The sequence below is a fragment of the Silene latifolia genome, chromosome Y (genome assembly GCF_048544455.1).
Source record: "Silene latifolia isolate original U9 population chromosome Y, ASM4854445v1, whole genome shotgun sequence".
NCBI classification, from domain to species: domain Eukaryota; kingdom Viridiplantae; phylum Streptophyta; class Magnoliopsida; order Caryophyllales; family Caryophyllaceae; genus Silene; species Silene latifolia.
Window position 1 is genome coordinate 195,487,095 of NC_133538.1, and position 23,877 is coordinate 195,510,971.

The 23,877-nt window shown below is 37.9% G+C and overlaps 1 long non-coding RNA gene across 1 annotated transcript; it reads right to left on the reverse strand.

The window, feature by feature from the left end:
• Window positions 1–21,295: 21,295 nt before the first annotated feature.
• LOC141626401 (uncharacterized) lies at window positions 21,296–23,454 on the reverse strand. Its single transcript, XR_012535984.1, has 3 exons — window positions 22,885–23,454; window positions 22,079–22,141; window positions 21,296–21,980 (listed from the first exon to the last, which is right to left on the reverse strand). It is a non-coding gene; the product is annotated as an uncharacterized LOC141626401 (long non-coding RNA).
• Between the last annotated feature and the right edge of the window lie 423 nt (window positions 23,455–23,877).

Below are 23,877 nucleotides of genomic sequence, written 5' to 3' on the forward strand. Positions count from 1 at the left end.
CACCCGTCCCCTCCTAGGGTGTCTTTTGGTATTGGCGTTGGTCGAATGACTATGTACAAGGGAAAGGGTTTAGGGTTGGATTAGGCGGATCCGCGGTAGCGGATCCGCCTAACCCAACCCTAAACCCTTTCCCCGTCCCGCTTTAGGACACCCGACCCCCCTCGTTAACCCCCCCCCAAAAAGGGTTCACCCGTCCCCTCCTAGGGTGTCTTTTGGTCTTGGCGTTGGTCGAATGACTATGTACAAGGGAAAGGGTTTAGGGTTGGATTAGGCGGATCCGCGGTAGCGTATCCGCCTAACCCAACCCTAAACCCTTTCCCGTCCCGTTTTAGGACACCCGGCCCCCTACTGTTAACCCCGTCCCCCAAAAAGGGTTCACCCGTCCCCTCCTAGGGTGTCTTTTGGTCTTGTCGTTGGTCGAATGACTATGTACAAGGGAAAGGGTTTAGGGTTGGATTAGGCGGATCCGCGGTAGCGGATCCGCCTAATCCAACCCTAAACCCTTTCCCGTCCCGTTTTAGGACACCGACCCCTCGTTAACCCCGTCCCCCAAAAAAGGGTTCACCCGTCCCCTCCTAGGGTGTCTTTTGGTCTTGGCGTTGGTCGAATGACTATGTACAAGGGAAAGGGTTTAGGGTTGGATTAGGCGGATCCGCGGTAGCGTATCCGCCTAACCCAACCCTAAACCCTTTCCCGTCCCGTTTTAGGACACCCGGCCCCCTACTGTTAACCCCGTCCCCCAAAAAGGGTTCACCCGTCCCCTCCTAGGGTGTCTTTTGGTCTTGTCGTTGGTCGAATGACTATGTACAAGGGAAAGGGTTTAGGGTTGGATTAGGCGGTTCCGCGGTAGCGGATCCGCCTAATCCAACCCTAAACCCTTTCCCGTCCCGTTTTAGGACACCGGGCCCCTCATCGTTAACCCCGTCCCCCAAAAAAGGGTTCACCCGTCCCCTCCTAGGGTGTCTTTTGGTCTTGGCGTTGGTCGAATGACTATGTACAAGGGAAAGGGTTTAGGGTTGGATTAGGCGGATCCGCGGTAGCGGATCCGCCTAATCCAACCCTAAACCCTTTCCCGTCCCGTTTTAGGACACCCGGCCCCTACTGTTAACCCCGTCCCCCAATAAAGGGTTCACCCGTCCCCTCCTAGGGTGTCTTTTGGTCTTGGCGTTGGATCAAGAACAGTTTGGACTATAAATCATATAGCTTATTTTTGAATCCTATAGCTTATTTTGTGAGACTGGGGTTTTATTTTGTGCATCTCGGGTCTTATCCACGGATTCGGACTATATAAATTTTATGCCTTATTTTGTGAATCATAGAGGTTAATTTGTGAAACCGGGAGTTATTTTGTGAATCTCGGGTCTTATTCTCACATTCAGACTATATAAATCTTATGTCTTATTGAAAAGAATCCTTGAGGTTAGTTCGTGAAAATGGAGAGTTATTTTGTGAATCTCAGGTCCTATCCCCCCCAAAATAGACTATATAAATATTAGTTCTTATTTTTGTGTATCCTTTCAAACTTATTTTGTGACGCTAAAGATGATTATTGTGAAACAGGCTACAAGATGAAGCGACCATCACAAGCGGTTGTTGAGCAAGCTGTCGCTCCTCCTCCACCAAAAAAAAAGAGGGTGCGTACGGAGGACCGCCTACGGTGAGGACTCGAATGTCGCCAAAAGGGTTGTACAACTTTCTGAAAGATACGAAAAATCCACCGAGTGATCAACAGATTCAAGCTATAAAAGACATGGGCTTTGGCGGTCTGTTAATGATTGAAACAGACAAGGTTCCCGGGGACCTTGCTTATTGGCTAGTGTCAAATTACAACCCAGCAAAGGGATGGTTATTTGACAAAAACTCCCCGTATTAGAGGAGGACATCCATCTTTGCATGAGCATTCCAATGGGTTCAAGACCTGTTGAGGAAGCGTCACATGTGGATAAGTGTCCTGCTTATTTAGCTACGTTGGAAAACTTCCGAAAGCAATATCCACACAAATATATCGATGATCACCACGTCTTGAACAAATTATCCATGCAGAAAGATGGTGGAGATGACTTTAAACGAAATTTCATCGTTTACATATTCTCGTCTCTGTTGGGTGGTGTGCAAGGGAATCGCGCAAGTTTGAGGATTTTAAAAAGTTTAGGTGATACTTCATTGATTCCGGAATTCAATTGGTGCAATTTCATCAAAAGTTGGTGACCAAGTTGAGTCTTGGCAAAAGGAGGAGTGGAGAGATGTCAAACGCTTGAAAGGAGATAATTTTTTTGGTGGACCCATTATGGTGCTCGTGTACATTTACTTGGACCGTTTCGTCTACAAATCAAGATTGGTCGTAAGAAAGTTTCCAACTTGTTGTAATTGGACGAAAGAAAAAATTGCAAAAAGAATTAAACAGGAGTTGAAGGCAAAAAAGGTTTCGGTCAAGGTTCTGTGGAGCCTCCCCTTGTCATGAGCTACCACACACTCGCACCCGCACCTCAGCCACCGGTCACAAAGCTTGAGCATGTTCAGTCCAAATCAACCATCCAATACCACGAAGAAGGCAAACCGGATATGTGGTCCGACATTCCACATTGCGGTGACAAGGAAACCGATGGCCTTAGTGACGAGTAAGTGTGAGATTGTTCACAAACTTGCCGACGCCGCAAAGGTAGCGGCTGCGACTTTCGCTAGGTACTGAGATCTCTTGCTATTCAAGCTACGAACAAGCTACCTTCCTCGGCGGTCTCTACTATGGTGGCAGCCGTTAATGGTATTGCGGACGGGTATATTTCATCCCAACAAGATGAGTTTGATGAGAATGTTGGGGATGAAGAAAATGCCGATGATGGGAATAAGGAGGAAAATATAGAGATGGGTAATAATGAGGATGCTAAGAAGGATGAGGACGGTGAACTGAATTTGGACAACGTGGTCAATAATATCGTTGGAAACACGTTATCCATTGCAGCGAATGTTGTGGAGAATGATCACGTTGTTAATGACGATGTGGACAGGATGGGTGGATGGTCCGATCTTTGATTTACGTGCGGCATTGGAAATTATGGATGACACTTTTGTACCGATTCGTGCACCAGATCCCAAAGTGACAAGCAAACCCATTCGGAAACGTCGTAAACCAAGATTGCCAACCCCACCAGATTGCCCACGGTGGAGGCTGCTATCAGACGACGATCATTTTTTGTCTTCTGAAGAAGACAGGTCTATTGATCCTCAGTCCCAGCCAACACCAACACCAGTTGTCGAACTAGCCGAAACCCCAATTGTTATTGATTTACCCGATACTCAATGATTCCGTCGTCCGTCCACCATCTCCGAAATCGTGTGTGGAAGAATCGAGCAATTGCTTGAAAAACCATTGGTCACTCACCGTACATTCGCCGTCGTCATGGAAACCGTTTGTCGGTGATGAAACCACCGGTCCGTGCGTAAAGCAGACGAAGAGGGACCAAGTGAGGAAAGCATACAAGGTGAGGAAAGAATAGTTCAGTGTCAGAGGGAAGAGGATGAGGGAACCAGATTTCCTACATTATCGGTACCATCAGTTTCTGATCATGTTAATGTCACTAATGTTGATGTCAATACTCCTGCTATTGTGCGTCCTAGAAGAGAGATAATTCCAGCTGCCGCCTATCGATCTCCGTATCTCCAAAGAAACATCGGTGTTATTCGCTTTTAATAGGGAGGAGAAAATCTTTGTTGGATTTCGGGCTTTGCTCAACAAGAGAACAAAGGTATTTGACTATGACCTTGTTTTGTAAATCTCAGGTCTCATTTTGTGAATCGGACAATTTATAAATCGTAGGGCTTATATTGTGAATCCAATAGACTGCTTTTGCGAATCGACGGCTTGTTTTGCGAATCGATTGTTTTGATTGTTGAGTGCGGTGATATTCTTTTTCAAAGTAACACTCGAGAGATTGACAAGGAGCATGTTGAGGACTATACCGAAGGTGATCGAGTATGTTCTCAAGTCTGTAAATATTTGGTGTGAGATCCTAAACAAAGAATGAGAAGTTGAAATCACCGGATTCTCTGTTCGTTTATTTGTTCCATACTCCAATGACGGTGTTAGTTCCCCCTGGGTTGTCTGGAAAATATTGATGTTTCTTGATTCAATTAGTAAGTTTTGGTTTGGTGTTATTATGTTTTGTGAAACCTATTTTCATCTTTATGTTCTTCTTTTCATTTTATCTTGTCTTGTTTTCAGATTTGCACTCCAATCATGTCTACATCATGCCCACCGTTCTTCTTTTGTTTCGACCTTCGATGGAATAAATTAACAGTCATACACCCTATGAATGGAGTAGATGTTAACTATTCTGATTATGTGCAACCTACGGTGCGTCTTTTCCTCCATTTCTGGTTATGCAAAGCTGTGAATTCACGATCAAAGTGTTTGACAAGCATGTAACACATCCACATAATTAAGTGCTAATTTAGGTTGTGTCCGTGCGAGTAAAGACAAAGGCTCATTAATTGGGTTTCACCAAGATTCGCAGATGGCCGACATGATGCCTCGAGTTGTTTATCCCCTCCTTCAATTTTGAAGTCCGGTGAAATGGATACCGGCGTCTATTTGTTTCACCTGTTGGAGCATTACAAAGGGAACAAAACGATGTCCTTTAATTATAACTTCGTAAGATACCTTTACTTAACCTTGTGAACCTCGAGAGTTAGATTTGTCGGACACGGAGTTAATTTCCTGAAACCTGGGGCCAGTTTTGTGAACTTTGGAATAATTATAAGGACTTTTTGTTTTGCATTTATAGGTAAGTCAACTGAAACGCTATGCATTGAAGTTATGCCTTCGAATTATGACCTCCGGTGACAACATGTTGAAAGCTACTGTCGAACGAAGTGCAGAAGAGTGGAATTGTGTGCCTATGTATGACCCATTCCCTTATTAATCATGTTTTGTGAATCTTAGATGTTATTATTGGTTTTATCTGTTGTTCTTAATTTCTGAATCGTGGGTCTTATTATGTGAATCAAAGATCTTGATTTGTGAATCACAGATCTTAAGTTGTCTTATTAATATTTGTCAGGGGCTACCGGCGTCTACCTTATTTCAAGACGACCTTGTGAAGTTTATTTGGCACCGCAAAGGAAGAGATGTCATACAAGAAGTATTTTTCCCCCTTTACTTTAATTTTTATTTTTATTTTGGATAATTCTAGTAATGTTTCTTAATGTGCCTTACTACAGCGAGGCTATGGTGTGTACTGAGTGGATGGAAGTCACACGAGCGGGTTTATCTACGCTTAGACCGCGTCAGTGGGTTATGGATCAAGTAAGTAGACTACTATCAGCGTTCATTTCATTGTATTATCTGTAATCTTTTGTTTCATTCCTAATATTGTTTTTTTAGGTGATTGATATGTTTGGGATTAAGACGACACTTCATCGACGGATCTTTCGTACTTGCCATCGATCGTCATCGTGGTTAGCTTTGAACTTGTTTTAATATTCAAGTATCTTGATTTATCCCAAATTGATATGGTTCGTAAAATCACCTTTTGTGGTATGTAGAATCGTAAAAGAAGAAAAACCCCCGTATTTGGAATCAATACATCGTGGGACATACAAAACCAGGTGAATGGTGCCACAATCCGAAAGGTCCGGTCCCTCCACAATATTTTTTTTTTTTTTTTTTTTTTGTGGTGGACATGTAGGGCTGTAAATTGGAGACTAATCTTTATTATATCAGGTTTTTATACCGATGATCAAAGACAAACATTGGTGGGCTTGTATATGCGATATGGAGAGTAAAACGAATTACATCCTCAACTCAAGCAACAACAGACTGAGTCTTATGATGTACATAATACAACCATAGACATGGTATTAATTATTTCCCTAATCTAACCCTTGACAGTTTGTGAATCAGAGTATATAAAATATTTTTAGTGTACAATCAGTATTAACTCGAAACATTTTCAGGTGGCCAAATTATCTCCTATTTTGGCAAGTAGTTCCCCGTCATATTATCCCATGCGGTTTCTGCACTCTCACAGGGTTATAACTCTCAAAGTTCCTCAACAATCAAATAAGTTATTCCCTAATGTGTCCGCTTTACGGAAATTAAATATTGTTTACTAAACAGTTGAACACTATACTACATTCAGTTTTGATTGTGGAGCTCACGTGTTGAGGTATTTGAGTATGTTGGACTGTGAGCTCGGTGATTGGTAGAATCCGGACAATTATCGGTAAGAAACAAGTTGAACAAGATACGTACATGAAATCAGTATTTGAAACCGTGTTGTTCATTAATTTCATCTATAATTTCTTACAATTGCGAGAGAATGCCGATTTTCGAAAGTCCGTAATGATGCAACTACTTTCATGGGATGCAAATACTAGAACGGTACAGTCCCGGTTCTTTAATAACTTTTGCATATCAAATCCCCATTCATTCATAGTATCCGCGATATTTAAAATAGTAGCGAGCCATGCTTGTCCGTGTATATATTTTGAAATATTTTATGTGTTTTCTGATATAGGAGTATAAGTAGCAAGATGTGCTTGTCTATGGTGGTGATATGATGTGAAGCAGGGAGATCGTTCTTGATGTGTATGCAATCAAGTCGACAAAGTGAGACACGGGATTCACAAAAGAATGTTATTAGTGAATATGGTATAAGCAGGGAGATTTAACTTGTGAATCAAGTATTATGTTAGTATAGTACTAGATGGTATATGCAGGATCTATCAAGTATTCTAGTGAATATGTTATTAGTCATTTAGTTGGGTGCTAATCTGCTTATTTAGTAGATCTCCTTTTGTAATAGTTGATTTTAATCAATGGAATTGATTAGTCGCTTGAATTTGTGAAATTTGACGTGGATGATTTATAAAGCGTCTGATTCGCAAAATTAGACCTGAGATTCACAAAAGAATGTCTGAGATTCAAAAAAAAAAGACGATATTCGCAAAAAGATGGATTCACAAAACAAGTCGACAAAATGAGACCTGAGATTTCCAAAAGAATGTCTGAGATTAAAAAAAAAAAAAAGACGATATTCACAAAAGATGGATTCACAAAACAAGTCGATTCACAATATTAGACCTCGGATTTATATATTGTCATTCACACGGTAAGATTCATGAAATAATGTTTAAATTGTGTCATTCACAAAATAAGACCGTTTAGCCAGTTGTCCGTTCCTTTCTAATAAGATTACGAATCTTCCTAATAATCGCGAAAATTAGACCCAAGGATTCACAAATTAATACCAACAAATAAGATTTCCAGGTCTTTTGTACATATTAAGATTTAAGATTCATAAAACAACCTCTTACATTCACAAAAGAACCTCTCAGATTCACAAAAATAAGATAAACAAATATGTCCATATTTTTGGAAACCAATAAATAATATGTTGCCAAACTAAAAGACTGCTCCTTTCAAAATTGTCAGTGTCTTCTTCAATCATCATATCTATTTCTCAAGGCTTAAGAAGACTCTTTCCTTCATTCTTCATCCTCATCCCCTTCCTCTTCTACTTCTTCGTCCGCTAGCTCTCCCTACGTAAAAGACACAGCTGGAATTAGAAAGATGTTTATAAACATTAGATGTACAATAATAAAAGTGAGGAATTATATCAGGTTGTTACTACATACAATCAGTCTCATTTCTGTGATTCACAAATAAAGATATGTGATTCACATAACAAGACCCAGGATTCACAAATTAAGACCTGGGATTCACAAAGCAACCTCTGGGATTCTCAAAATAAGATAAACAGATAAATAAAATACTTGATTAATATCAGATGTAGTTGCGTAGATGAATACAAACCTGGTTCACTGGAGGAAGGTCTGCAAAATCATATGGACAATTCCTTTTGTCGTGGTTGCCCTTGCGCTTACAGTTAGCACACAACCTTTTTGCTTTTTCCGCCTTCTTGATTGCCTTATTTTTCTTGCTCACCAACCGTTTACCACAGCCTTTGTTCCTAGACACATTAGGCGGTAAGATGTTGGTTTCTTCTGGAACCTTGCAGCCCAGTAGAAGCTCAATCTGTTATTGTTTTGTCAACGGTTGAGTGTTTCCCTCTAGTTTTGTCCTGAATTCCTTGATTAACTTGGCAAACTCTCTCACATCCGACTCTTCTTTCCTTTTGAGCATACCTGTGATTAATCTGAATCTCGGACCACACCACAGACATTCCAATCTGTTTTGTACTTGGTATTGTTGTATTTCTCTATGATTCCCATTCCAATCATAAACGTCACTTTTGAGTGCATTCTTGCTCCACCTTTGCAAAATATATTTATCAGGTATGTCCTTAAACTTTCCCGAACAAACCCAAATGATGTGACTGCATAAAATACCTCTCCTTTCAAACAGTTTACATGTGCACCTTACATCATTCGTGCTTCTACCGCACTCAACCGCAAATTTTAGTCCTTTCTTTGCATCCTCAACTAACGACACTTCAAAGTTCGTCACAGGATCTCAAGTGAGTGTATCCAACCAAGCTGCGGTATTTATTGAAAGCTTCACCTGGTTTTGGAACTCATAGAACATCGCATGGGTATAGCTTCTCACTGCTTGTGTCTCCCATTTTGACCCATACGGTGTTTCGGGATTGAATTCGCATTCTCCTCTTCACGGAGCTTCAGCAGTGCATTTTGGTGGTCGGTGGCGCTTTCATAGCGCACCAAGAACTCGATTAATGTCCCGTATTTGTTTTCAAACCGCTTAAAGAAACTATTAGCACTCTCTGACCTTTGTGTAGTTCGTAGTAAACCGCCCATTGGCACATTTCTGAAATAAGCGGGTATCCATGTGTGTCTATCAGTGAACTTCCCATTCAACCACGTATTGTCTTCCAAGGAGAAATCGTTCATGACTTTAAGCCACTTCTCTTCAAATTCCCCGGGCTCCAGGTCATCGTCCCATACAACACCGTTCAGACGGGTTAAAAAGTCGGTATCTCTACAAATTTTACTCCCAACCTTGTCGGTTATTTTCTTCATGATGTGCCACATGCAAAACCGATGTTTCATTTGTTTTGAACTTAGCGCAATGAACAAAATCAAATTATCGACCGTCACCATCATTTTATAATAACTAAATTCACGCAGTTTCACATAACAAAGTCATACGATGCACTATTATGTAAATCTCAAGTCTTATCCTCAGATTCGGACTATACATCATATAGCTTATTTTGTGAATCCTATAGCTTATTTTGTAAATCTGGGGGGTTATTTTGTGAATCTCATGTCTTAGCCTCGGATTCAGACTATATAAATTTTGTGCCTTATTCGCGATATAAGTACGTGAAACATATTTTTACCCCAGTTTCACAAATTCATGATCTAGTTTCGCATAATAAGCACTACGATTCACATAAACAAAAAACCAAACAAATTATTACAACCATCCTATTTTCGAGTGCCAACTAGAATCAACAAAACAAATGTAGGATTCACAATTTAATATGAAGTTTCACAAGTTAATAGGTACGAATTGCAAATTTCATAAACATACCTAGAACTGCTTTAATTATTCCGGGTCTTCGTCGGTGATTATGTAGTTGGGCTCTTTCCACCCATATTTTGCTTTAAAGCGGTCAAATACCCACATGAATGACTCATCGTTTTCATGTTCTATAAGCGCACATGCAAATGTGATTGACCTTTTATGATGGTCAATGCCCGTGAAAGGCGTGAACGTCATGTTGTACTTGTTTGTACCATAAGTTGGGTCGTATGAAACTCCATCCCCAAACAGAGCATACGCTCTTTGCATGTCACAATTCGTCCGAGTAAAAATCCTTGTCAATGCATTCTTGGAATCTTTTTCATAAACAAAGTGGAGCCCTTTTGTTTCAGCTAGGGTGTCTAAGCGTGATTTGAACATTTCCACATCATGACTGTTCATTAGACACTTCATTTCCTACGAAAATTTTTGAATTGCTTGATTGTTGCCCGACATTTTGAAAACCACCAAATTGTTGAGTGCATAGTTGGTGTGTTAAGCTAGGACCAACATTTGCTTTTGAATTCTTGACAATCATTTGCATATGAAATTCATTGATATTTTCAAAGAAGTTTCTCAAATTCCTTATTTTTCACAACATCAAGCGGGTGATTGTGACCCTCAATAAACACGTCAACCATGTACTTGTTCTCATGGAACTTGAACTTTATCATTCTTTGGACAGCCCCACCTTCTAATCTTTGTTATTCTTGTGGTTGACCCTTTGTTGGAACTCTCTGCCTCTCCTCCACCTTTTTTCACCCTACGTTTAGCAGTTGGTTTGTTCGGTTTGCTCTTTGTACTACCTATTTTGTTATTTTCGATGCAACGGATTCATCCGCCTTTTCGCAACACCGTTAGGGCAGGTCGTCTTTTCTTCTTATTACAGCCTTCCTGATTGCAAACCATGCACTTTCTTTCGATAATATCATCACGAAACCTTTTGCTTGAAGATTTCCTTGATTTAAACCCACAAGCAAGCAACGGCGACGTTTCATAAAACAAAGATCATTGAGTCTAAGTCAATAAATGTTTTCCCAATCGCTGGTGTAAACTTTTCATCAATCCTATTTATCCATTGTTGGCCGCCACTCGGTGTGTAAGTTATAAGAGTAGTAGGTGTGGAAATAGTTGGTACTGTAGGGCTTGTTAACAAGAGAGGTAGAAGCTTCACCGCAATTAACATTGGAATCAACAACTGAAAATTGTAGATTCACAAAATAAGCCAAAAGTGCAAGATAGGAGATTAACAAATAAAGTTCCACAATATTAGCATATAAGGTTAATAATCTATGCCACAAACCAAGTTTCAGGATCTTATAGTCTATATTTCAATAGATAACCTACTAGATACAAATAATTAGCTCTTATATTTACAAAATAAGCACTCTGATTCACAAAATAGACAATGTTAAACAATCTCTGCCACAAACCAAGCTTCATAATCTTATAGTCTATATTCACTAAATAACCTATCAAATTCACATAATTAGCTCTTATATTCACAAAATAAGCATCGATTCACAAAATAAGGAGAATAGCAAAACAATCTCAAAAAAATAACATCTCAAATTCATAAAAGATTGATGTTTCTTCGGTTCAATTAGTAAGTTTTGCCAAACAGAGCAACATAGGCGATTCACAAATCAAGTTTCACAATATTAGCATCTAAGTTCCTCTGTCACAAACCAAGTTTCGGGATATTAGTCTATATTTTTCAAAATAACCTCTCAGATGCACAAAATTAGCTCCTAGATTCGCAAATAAACTTCTCAGATTCACAAAACCAGACCAAAATAACGTCTCAAATTCATAAAATAGGGACAAAACAGAATACCTGTTGCACTAGCACTCTTATCGAGTCATTTTGTAGTATCGGGGAGTTAGACTGCAACATTAGCGGGAACACTATAATAAGTAGGACGAAATTGATAAATTTTGATCAAATTCAGGATATTATAGCATACATTCACGAAATAACTTATCAGATTTACAAAATTCACTCTTAGATTCAGAAAATAACCTCACATATTCACAAAATCAGGATAATAGCGAAAAAAAAGGAGATTACCTGTTTCAACAGCAATATTATCACCAGTTACTGTAATGTCTGTAATCTCCATTGAAATTGAAGCTGCAACGTCAATTTGAGCCTTATTAGCTCTTATATTAACAAATACAGTTTCACGATAATAATGTTTCAAATTAACAAAATAGTAGGAACACCATAATAAGTATGAATACAAGGACAACCATAGATAAGAAAGCATGCAATATTACTGATACAAGACAATTAAAGCATTCAATGGTGCGGACTTGTGCAAACTTTTCAGAATTTGTCATCTTATTTAATTTTAATCTTACCCAGGTTGTATATATTAGTTATTTAAGTTTCACAAAATAACCTTCTAGTTTCACAAACCGGGGTCCAAGATTCACTAACTATAGGCTGAGATTCAGAAAATAAGGCCCAATATTCAGAAAATAAGGCCCAAGATTCACAAACAAGGGTCTGAGGTTCACAAACTAGGGTCCAAGATTCACAAACTAGGGTCCAAGATTCACTAACTATAGGCTGAGATTCAGAAAATAAGGCCCAAGATTCAGAAAATAAGGCCCAAGATTCACAAACAAGGGTCTGAGGTTCACAAACTAGGGACCAAGATTCACAAACTAGGGTCCAAGATTCACTAACTATAAGAAATAAATAAATTGCATCAGTAACGTTTAACAACAGAGATTGTAAAATAAGGCCCAAGATTCACTAACTATAGGCTGAGATTCACCAAATAAAATCCGAGATTCACTAAATAAAGTATCAGATTATTAGTTCAAATAATTAAAAAAAAAACTTGGTGAAGATTATGAATTCACTTTTAAGAAAAGGTCAGGTTGTATGTATCTAGATATTTTGTTGATTTGTTAATAACAGTTCCATTCAATCAAAAAATTTAATACATGGGTAATGTGAACAGGCACTTTTGACATTGAACAATCAAGCATTCAATCAAAAAATTTAATACATGGGTAATGTGAACAGGCACTTTTGACAGTTGTGCCAAATACCAGGCCTATAAATACCTAATTTCTGAAACATAATAGTATATACCAATAACCTCTCTTCTCTCTTCTGTAAAACATTTCAAAAATCCCTCTTGCACACAATGTCTCATTTATTTGTATTTCCCTATACTTGTGTTTTGGCGAATGTTCCAGGTTATATGAATCAAAAAGGGAAGTATGTTTGTCCTGACCTCTCTAAATTGGCAGATTGTTTAATGAGCCAAGGTTATGAGATAGAGTCTTTGGTGCCTCGTTATCTCTGACAGACTTGTCATTTTATGGGAATAGTACTAATACAATTTGGCACAAATGACAATGGCTGCAAACAGGCTTTTAAGTTGCAGGAGAAGTTCGAGCAATTTGGGCGTACTAGATCTGAATGGCTGGCTACCTATTCCCGAGTTCAGGGGCCCTTTCTATGGGTAGCATCAAGGCTTGATTCACAATATTTTAGCTACACTCCAGTATGTAGAAGAGTCCCATATCCATTTAAACATGCAGGAAGATCACTCGCTGATGCAGATGAACGCTGCACCTATAGCTATATCAATATTGCTCTATGTGCATTGCCTCGAACAAATAGGGGTGATTGATAAACTAAACAAATATCATATCTTGTTTAATTTTTCAGCTTTTCAGTTTATTTTATTTTTGAATGTTGTTGTTTTAAGTTTATTTTATTTTTGAATGTTGCCTGCGAAATTTTATGTGATGAAAAATTACAAGATTTTTAAGTTTTCTGAATATTATATTTAGCTCTTATATTCACAAAATAAGCACTCTAATTCACAAAATAGACAATGTCAAACAACACCGCCACGATCCAAGTTTCAGGATGTTATAGATACGCAAAATTAGCTCCTAGATTCGCAAAATAACCTCTCAGATTCACAAAACCAGAACAGTCTATATTTACAAAATAACCCTCTCGATTCACAAAATTAGCTCCTAGATTTGCAAAATAACCTCTCAGATTCACAAAACCAGAACAGTTTATATTTTCAAAATATCCTCTCAGATGCACAAAATTAGCTCCTAGATTCGCAAAATAACCTCTCAGATTCACAAAACCAGAACAAAAAAACGTCTCAAATTCATAAAATAGGGACAAAACAGAATACCTGTTGTAATAGCACTATTATCAGGAGTCGTTGCAGTATCAGGAGTTAGACCTGCAACATCAGCAGTAATACCATAATAAGTAGGGCGAAATTGATTATTTTCGATCAAATTCAGGATATTATAGCCTACATTAACGAAATAACTTCTCAGATTTACGAAATAACTTCTTAGATTCACAATATAACCTCACATATTCACAAAATCAGGAGAATAGCAAAACTTGACTTCATAAAATAGCGAAAAAAAACGGAGATTACCTGTTTCAAGCAGTATTATCACCGATTATTGTAATGTCCGTAATCTCCATTGAAATTAAAGTCGCAACGTCAATTTGAGCCTTATTAATGAATGAATTATAATCAATTAATGAATGAATTAACAAAATCAACAAATTTTACACCCGCTGAATTCGAAATTGCTCAATTGCTCGTTTTGATCGAATTCAAACCCTAAACTAACGAAATACTTGATTTTGATCCTTATAAATTTACAAAACAGTTCGATTTTGTTCAAATTTGATCATTATATCATCAATTAATGAACGAAGTTAAGAAAATCAATTTTTCATCAAATAATATGAAATTACCTGGAAATTACCTCGAAATCTTCTAAGAAATCGATTAATTTGATGAATTCGCCTCTTTGATTGTCAGAATTTGATTAATTTGATGAAATCGTCTCACAAATTTGATGATATTTTAGCTCTCTTTGAAATCGACGCCCCAAATTGAGTGTTTTTGTATAACGTGAAAGCTCATTAGTTTTGGAAGGAAAGAATTTGGGCCTTTTGTTTAGATTAGAGAGAATAAGGTATTTGGGCTTTTGTTTAGTTTAGAGAGAGAAAGTGTTTTGGACCAAATGAAAAGTTTTCTTGTTGACCCCTAATTTTCATCCTTGTTTTTTCGGTCCAACAATACAAAATCGGCCCATCAATGTATAATGCAAATCACCCAAGGTAGTCATTTGGTGAGACCGGCCGCCTCGCCATAATGAGGTACCTCACCGGATCCGGCCTCTATATATATATATATATATATATATATATATATATATATATATATATATATATATATATATATATATATATATATACACACACATATATATATATATATATATACACACACACATATATATATATATATATATACATATATATATATATATATATATAGATCTAGGATCCGGTGAGAACGATCACTCGGTGAGAACGGTGAGAACGACCAACAAACAAAGATTCAACGCCTTTAATACCAAACATTTACAAACAAAAAGAAATCAAACACTGACACACTAAGTCCCTCTCGTAAACACCCCACACGACGTCCGATACAAGTCCCACACCGACAACTACCAGCAACATTAACTCTGACAGCCTCCACCGACACCTATTCCGGCAGCCTGCACTGACACCCTAACCAATCTTCTCTTACCTCTTACGTTACCTCCCCTGCCAAATTGTCCTTCCCATTGAAAGAGTAATTTCGCCATCACCGGCGACATCAACGTCGACAAGTCACTCCGACGACGACCATACGTGGTGTGTCTTCGGCGTACTTTCCGATTAACTCAATTTTCTTCTATTCTGTTTCTTCCTCCGTTATTGTTTCCGATTGATGCCATCCCTTCTACCCTCCTTCAAGAAAATTATTTAATTAACCTGTAGTAATTTAGTGTATATACTCCTCACAATGATGCATCTCAAAGCACTTTTAATGTATCTGGGAATAATTTTGGTGTATTAATGGTAGATACATAAGAATAGTTTGTAGATACATGAAAATATGGTGTAGATACATTGTTTGAGAGGACCAGTGGCCGTGATCTTAATGTCGATATTCAGAAAAATGGAGGAGGTTTATCGTGAGTTATTGCGACGGTGAAGGGGAGGGATTGAAGGGCAGTGGTCCAGTCGGAGAGGTGTTTGTAGAGTCGCCAGTGGTGGTCACCTTTACCAGAAAGATCATCAGCACACCATGAAACCACATAATCAAGGAATTCCGAAATCAAAGAATTCGGAAATCTGAGCATAATCAACGCACAACTCTACTGCACTTCCCCATTATCGTCTTTCTACCTGAGGTAATACGCGAAAAATGAAATAAAGATTTAGGTCGATTAAAATGGTTGTCAATATTGCCGGTGGAGTACGTAATCGGCAGTGGTGTGGCCGGTGAAATCGGCAAGCGGTGGGATTTGGTGTGTGGGTGCTGAATTTCACGAGTGAGGAGAGAGAATAGTGAAAGGGGGTTATTTTTGATGTTATGATCTGTGAGATTTGGGTTTAGATCACGTGATAGAGTGTTGGATATTTAATTAGTCATCGTTCTCACCGTTTGCACCGAATGGTCGTTCTCACCGGATCCCACCTCTCTCTCTCTCTCTCTCTCTCTCTCTCTCTCTCTCTCTCTCTCTCTCTATATATATATATATATATATATATATATATATATATATATATATATATATATAGAATTGGGATCCTATGAGAACCACCAACATAATGAGAACCGTGAGAACTCCACCTTACAGATTTTTTTTCTTAAAAATAACGACATATTTGGATTCGACATAGAATTTTATGCCTAGATAACATATCTCTTGGTCCAAAATGTAAAAATTATTGACCGGAATCGATACGAGAAACATTTTATTAATTTTCATGCACCTAGTAGTCATTTTTCATGTATTTAACAATTTTCACGCACCTAGAACTCATTTTCGTGCACCTAGAGCTTGATATTTTCATGCACCTAGTAATCATTTTCATGCACGTAACAATCTTCATGCACCGAGTATTCGTTTCAGTGCATCTATAGCCATTTTAGTATACCTAATTGTATTTTTGTACATTAAGTTTATATTTTGTTAATAAAATCAAAAATTTTTGTTTAGCTATAGTAAAAATGTTTTGGAATAAACTAAACTAAGGGGTAAATGATCCATCAAAACTTTCGGAACAAGATTTGAGGATGATTTAGTAAGGGTTCTCACGGTTCTCCTTATATTAGTGGTTCTCACCGGATCCTGACCCTACATATATATATATATATATATATATATATATATATATAAGGGCGGGGTCCCGTGCGAACTAAAGTTCAGTGCGAACTGTACGAACTGTGTACTTAAGAGTCAGATCACCTAAGCCCAATTAGTTGAAAAAAGGCCCATTCGCTTTCCAAACCCGCACATCACTTTTTATCTCTAAATCTCTCTCTCTTTTAGTCCCTTCTCTAACCACCTAATAGTGGCAGCCGTCAACACCAGCCGCCGGCAACGACGTCCTATGTCGCCGGAGTTATGACGCATTACGCCGGCGCACTTTTGGTTCCGGTCATCGCCGACGAATCATTTTAGTCCCTTTGTCACCGGAGTTTCACCCTCACACGATCTCCCTTCTGCCAAAAACCATCAGCAACCACCCCACGTTGCCCTTGTTCGTCTGACGCCGGTGCACCCCTCACAAACACGTTCTCTTACTTTCAGATTTTATACTACACTCTTTTCCTCCACTAAAGCTACTACTTTTCAGATTTGTGCTATTAGAATGGAGCTCCGGTGGCGGCTTTCCGGTGGACGGACAAAGAGAAAAGGTCAGATTCATAGGGTGATTGATTTTGGGCTTAAATTTGATTAATCACAGCGTCTAATTTCAAATTTTATTAATCACGGCTTTCCGGTGGACGGAGCTCCGTTGCTGCTGGTTTGTGCGTGGTAGAGGAAGGTCAGTGCTCGACCATGGTGGTTTGGCTCGTGTTGCGCGCGTCTCTGGGCTGTGCCACGGTGAGGGCGGATGAAGATGAAGTCTGATGGTGGTCTATAAAAATGAGGGTGATGATGGGATTAGCATTGCTCATTGTTCATAGTTGGAAATTTTTTAGTTAAATATGATGATAGAAAAGTAATGTTAATTAATAACTGTAATTAGCATGGGTCATTGTTCATTAATATTAGCAAACACTGGCTTTTCCTTCTACACCCAAAATTAAAATTTACGAAAAATACTAGAACAAGTGAAAATATAAATCGTATTGGGTAATTAATCTGATGACGAGGGTTAAAAAAAATTGGAGGAATTAAAATGATTTGTTAAAAAGTGGAATATTATATATACGACTATAATGTGTGAAGAGTATGAAAAGTGTGAGCTAAAGGTGTGTATAATTGTGTAAATGTATCTCTCTAATATGCTAAAACTATGTATCTAGTTATTTAAAAGAGTATATTTATTTAGCTAAAGTTGTGTATCTAAAAGTTAAAGGTATGTATCTAGTAACTTAAAAAAGTGTATTTAATTAGCTAGAGGTATGTATGTAGCAACTAAAATGAGTGTATCTAACAAGTTAGAAGTTTGTATCTAGCAACTTAAAGAAATTTATTTATCTAGCTAAATGAATGTATCTAACAATTTAATGGAGTATATCTAGCTATATAAATGTATGAATCTAGTAACATAACAAAATGTATTTAGCTAGTTAAAGATATGTATCTAATAGTTTAAAGGAGTGTCTTTCATAACTTGGGTATGTATCTAGTAATTTAACAAAGCGTATTTAGCAACTTAAATAAATGTATCTAGTAACTTAAAGAAGTGTATTTAGCTAGCTAAATGTATGTATCTAATAATTTAAAGGAGCGTATCTTGCAACTTAAAGAATTGTATCTAGTAAATTAAAGGAGCGTATCTTTCCTTGAAAGATCGAATGCATTGTATTTTTTCTTTGTGATGGCACTAGAACTTAATCAAAGAGTGTGATCAGAAGTCTTTGGTGGTGGTTATTATTAGCATGTGTCATGGTGATTGTTGACGTTGTTCTGTGCTGCTCCGTGAATTAGTATTACATGTTACCTGTGTATTTGCTTTCTTCCAGGAGCTGCAGCAATAAATCTCGTAGGAGATGTCTCACATGTTAAACTGCCCATATGGTTGTGTGTTCTCATTTGAGTGTAAAGAGTTAATGAGGTGGTCTCTTGTGTAAAACCTTCTCATCACTCATTTATGTTTTTTGTGTTTCTACATATGCAAAAGAGCTGTCATTAACCCAAATCAATCATTATGCTCCTAGTGTTTAGCAACACTTGATTCTAAGAAAGTTGATTATCAACAATGCAGGGATTTGCTTACACATAATGCATAATGGCCATCTCATAAGCGAGATACACTTTATTACTAAATTATATATTACTCCCTTTTAAGTTGCACTTTTCTAAACTTACTCCCTTATAAGTTTTTTTTTTTAAAATTACTCCCTTAAGTTGACCTCAGGCCAAAAGTTGCTACCATTTTCGAACTCTGGGGTGTATTTCCGTCTCTTTTTGAATTTTCCCTCCATTTTTCTAAATTCATGACGAAAATACCCCTAACTCTATGTTAAATCACCCTATGTTAAATCACCTGAGACCAGCCGCCACCCCATCCTTGCTCTCCGACACCCCACCAGCCGCCACCCTAACCTTGCTCTCCGACACCCCACCAGCCACCCTTCTCCTCCCTCATGAGAACCTCACCATCCGCCTTTATCTATTCTTTCTTGCCTCTTTGCGTTTTTTTGCCGATAACGACCACTAGAGAGCGACGTCCTCGGCGATTCAACAACGAAAAATATTGACGAAATCAGTTTCAGCCTTTAATTTTGCCGACAACGTCGCCGGATATATTAGCTTATTGAATTTGTGCGTCGTTTTTGCTAGCGTTTTGAATTTATGTCGACTTACGGTGGGGCTGGTTGGGATATACGCCGGAGAGTCTGGAGGTAGTTTGGGGTGATGATGATGGTGGAGGTTGTGCGGTGGTGTGGTGGTAGTAAGGTGGATCTAGGAGATGGAAAGATAATGAAGAGAGCAAGAGGAAGAGAATGAAGTGGGTAATTTTCCAAAGGGCAATTTCGTCCTTTTACTTAATTTTTTACCTGAAAACTAGTTTGATAGTAACTTTTGGTTTGAGGTTAATTTAAGGGAGTAATTTTTTAAAAAAAACTTATAATGGAGTAAGTTTAGAAAAGTGCAACTTAAAAGGGAGTAATTTATAATTTACTCTATTATTAACTCAAATACACAAATTGATTTGTGTATCCTGGGATATTAATGGATGTATCTATGACAACTATAATTTATAATTATAAAACATCACACTTCAAAAGATAGTTAACTTAAAGTATGTATCTAGCTACTGAGTAAAAGGATCCCAAAACTATGCCTTCTCCGTCCGTCTATCCTGGGATATAATTAAGTATGTATTATACGGAAGATCAAATTTTCCTAGAAATTTTTAAACAATCGACAAAAGAATAATTTACTTTAGAAAACTAAATGCTCAGAGCAACACTATTTTTTAACCGAAGACAAACTGCTATTAATTGTCTAAAATCAACAAACAGTCCATGCTTACAGACTTACATTGTACTTAGGCTAAACAATGTATACAACTCGATTTGCTTCTCACCTTGCAAATTTAAACTCGGAACCGTCAAAACGACTAATATTATATTCGCAAGTACCTGGCAGTTGGGGCAGCACCATTTGAAACGTCATACATAGCCCAAAGTAACACTTTTAGTGATTAACAAGCATATTATACCTTCTTAAAAGCAATAAACTGTTTAATATGCTTTCCGAAGTATGCAGTTAGGCACATTATTTACAGTTTAGTTAACTCTGCTGTATTAGTTCCTCTCACTCATCACTAATTGTCTTTACAAATTATCGTGGATCAAGCTTGTTGGTGCACTCTGTACATATAAGGCTAGCTCATTCCTCGGCGCACACCTGCAAAAACCCAAAGATTAGTTTAATGAATGCTTCTAAGAGACAATTAACAATGAATTGTAAAGTGATGCAATTAGCTTAAGATGCATGGTAGAGCTGTTCATGGGTCATACCGCCCAGTAACCCGGCCCATCCGGCCCTTATTTTTAGCGGGCTTGGACACAAAGTTTTCTAAAAAAATGGCCTATGGGCTGGACAAGCCCGACCCGATTAAGTAAATGGGCCGGACATGGACACGAGCTTTATCAAACGGGCCAACCCGCCCGACCCACTAAAAATATAAGATAATAAATTTTCAATTTATTTGTGTATATTAATTGTTCTATATCATAAATAATGATTTTTTTAATGAAAGAAAATAAAAGCATATTTTTATTTAATAAAGTCGAACCTAAACCGTTGTCTTTCCAAATATCTCCATGCTAATTAAAATTTGATTGTCTTTCCAATAAGCGCATACTACCGTGTATTACACGTTAGTCGTTACAATAATGTATACATCCAATTTTTACCTCTACCCTTATATGTATTCCTTCACTATACATATATATTATACACCTAATTTCAAATATTAAATCAAGGTATGAGATATAAAATATAGTTTAAATTGAAGTCATTTTATACCGAATACGTAATTAATAGTTAAAGTTTAGTGTTACGGCCCATTAGCCCATGGGCCGCCCGACTTTTGACTAAAGGGCGGGTAAGGGCAAGGATAATTGGCCCATAATTCTGACCCGGCCCGCCCACTATAATCTTAAAGGGCAACTTTTTTCTTCACAACCCGGCCCATGTCCGGCCCAAGCCCGCATTTGAACAGCTCTAATGCATGGGATGTGCATTTAGCAACTGACAAAAGTGTATCTAGTTAACTTAAGTTATGTATCTAGCTACTGAATAAAGTGTATCTAGCAACAGACAAAAGTGTATCTAGCTACCCAAAGGTGTGGATCTAGCAACTGACTAAAGTGTATCTAGCTAGCTTGAGTTGTGTATCTAGCAACTGACTAAAGTGTATCTAGTTAACTTAAAGTATGTATCTAGCTACTGAGTAAGGTGTATCTAGCTAGTTGAAGGTGTGTATCTAGCGAGCAAAAGACACCCTAGGAGGGTCGAGTGAACCCTTTTTTGGGGACGGGATCAGAAGTAGGGGGAGTATCTTAAAACGGGACGGAAAAGGGTTTAGGGTTGGATTATGCGAATCCGCTGTCCTTAGTTTTTGCATTTGAAAGGCCGCAAGACAAAAAGACATCCTAGGGGGACCGAGTGAACCCATTCTTAGTTGACCAAGATAAGGCAACGTGAAAACAGATAGATATCAATTCAACAACCCCTAGGAACATATATTAGAAATGAACTAACATAGTAGCGGCATCAAACAACAACAATATGGTGCATAAGTGTTTATGAATTAAGCATCCAATAAACTTGTCTTCTGCAGCGACTTAGCGACGCTAGCATTAGTCCACTGAAAAGTAGTACTGTAACTCTCCCCTGCTACCATTCCGCAACTTCCATCAGCCTGTAATATATGAAATTATATATTTTCCTTTCGGTGTTAATATAAAAATGAACGAAATCTTTCTTTGGTGGAACAATGAATGCTATTTCAGATGTTACCTTAGGCATAAGATAGTCGGCAGTCCATGAGAGTTACGGTGTCGTCCTTGATGTCAACTGAAACTGGCACACAATATGACAGTAGATTGTTAGAGATTAGAGCAAGACATCATTTTCCGCCTTTTGTTTATTACGAAAAACCTTCGAATATCTTCAGTTTGTTCTAACAAACAACCAAAAAGGACAAAAAAAAAGTAGCACATCAGACATCAGACAACATTGTAAAACATTAGTGAATTTATGTATTGCAGTAGCCATTGGAAATACTTGCTTTTGTGATATGTAGCTTAATTGGTTATTCTGGCTGTGCCATATCGGATTCACAATCATTAAGGGAATGGTTCAAATAAGGAGCATCAGCTCACATGTAAGATCGTTTTGAGGTCATATGTATTCAGGCTTCTGTTTCACAGGCATCTATCGTGTTGGGGTGTTTTTGTGTCGAGTTGTTTTCTGTCGGATCAAATAGATTAGAGACATTAATCCTACATCAAAAAGTACTATGGGTTTGAATCGGGTTAGTCCAGGTTGGGTTAGGTTCGCATGATCTATCTTCTGTATAAGATTATCAGCAAAATAACCGAAATTTACAGTACTAGATACAAAACCATTCATCGGCCAAAACACATAAAGATGGGAAAAGAGTCATACTTGCATTTCATGACAAAGAACAGAATGTTCAATCAATAATATAATGCCTTAATTTCTGAAGTCAACTAGAACACATGCTTGAGCGAATTTGTTTTCAAGGAATAAAATAAAGCAAACATAAAATGAAATAAACCTAAGAAAGATGAATATTTTACCAGGTAAAACAGGGATATCGAGTTTATCAGTCCATGCCTGACTGTCAAGATATACAGTACCCACATCTTCGACAGCAAATACTGTAACTTCAATCCACATTCATTTGCAAAAGAAGTTTACTAAACTTCGAGATTGATATATCAACATTCACTCTGAAAACTTAATCAAGTCAACAATCCAAGTAATGTGTCAGCAAAGTAATGTGTCGGCGACCATCGCATCCGAACATTACGCCAGAGTTAGTTGTGCTTCACTCATTAATCTTATTTTTTTCTTCAAAATTCGAAATCTAAATGCTAGATCTAACAAAAACAAAATGAAATTGCACAAGATCTGGCAAGTGGTAGGTTCATGGAGGCGAGGTGGTGGCGGCTCGGTGTTGCTCGTCGATGGCATCAGAAAATGAAGAGGTTGGGACGAGAGAGGAAAGTCTCATGTGTGGCTTGTCGTCGGAGATCTGGAATATGAACGGTGGCTGGACCTCCGTCTCCGGCGAGAGTTTACTGCGGGGAAGGGGAGGAGATTAGTAGAGGAGGGCAGTTGACTCTTGGGAAGATGAGTCTATATTGAGAAATGAAACGTGGACCTGTTAATTATCTTTCATATGGGGGTGTTTAAATTAGTTCGCATCGAACTTTAAGTTCGCACGAGATCCTATTTCTATTTCTCTCTCTCTATATATATATACATATATATATATATATATATACATATATAGAGAGAGAGAGAGAGAGGATCTTGTGAGTTTGGTTTCTTATGGTGAGTTGTGAGTTTGTGCTTTGAAATCTCAACCACTAGATTATATTAGAGATGAATGGACAAGATCTAATCTTACCTGTCATATAAAACCATGTCATTTACTTATTTTCACTTTTTTCTAGTGCTACTTTTTTTTTTTACTTTAACTTTTTTTCTCTTTTTTTTTTCTCGTGTTATTTTCTCTTTTTTCTAGTGCTACTCTTTTTTTTTACTTTAATTTTTTTTCTCTTTTT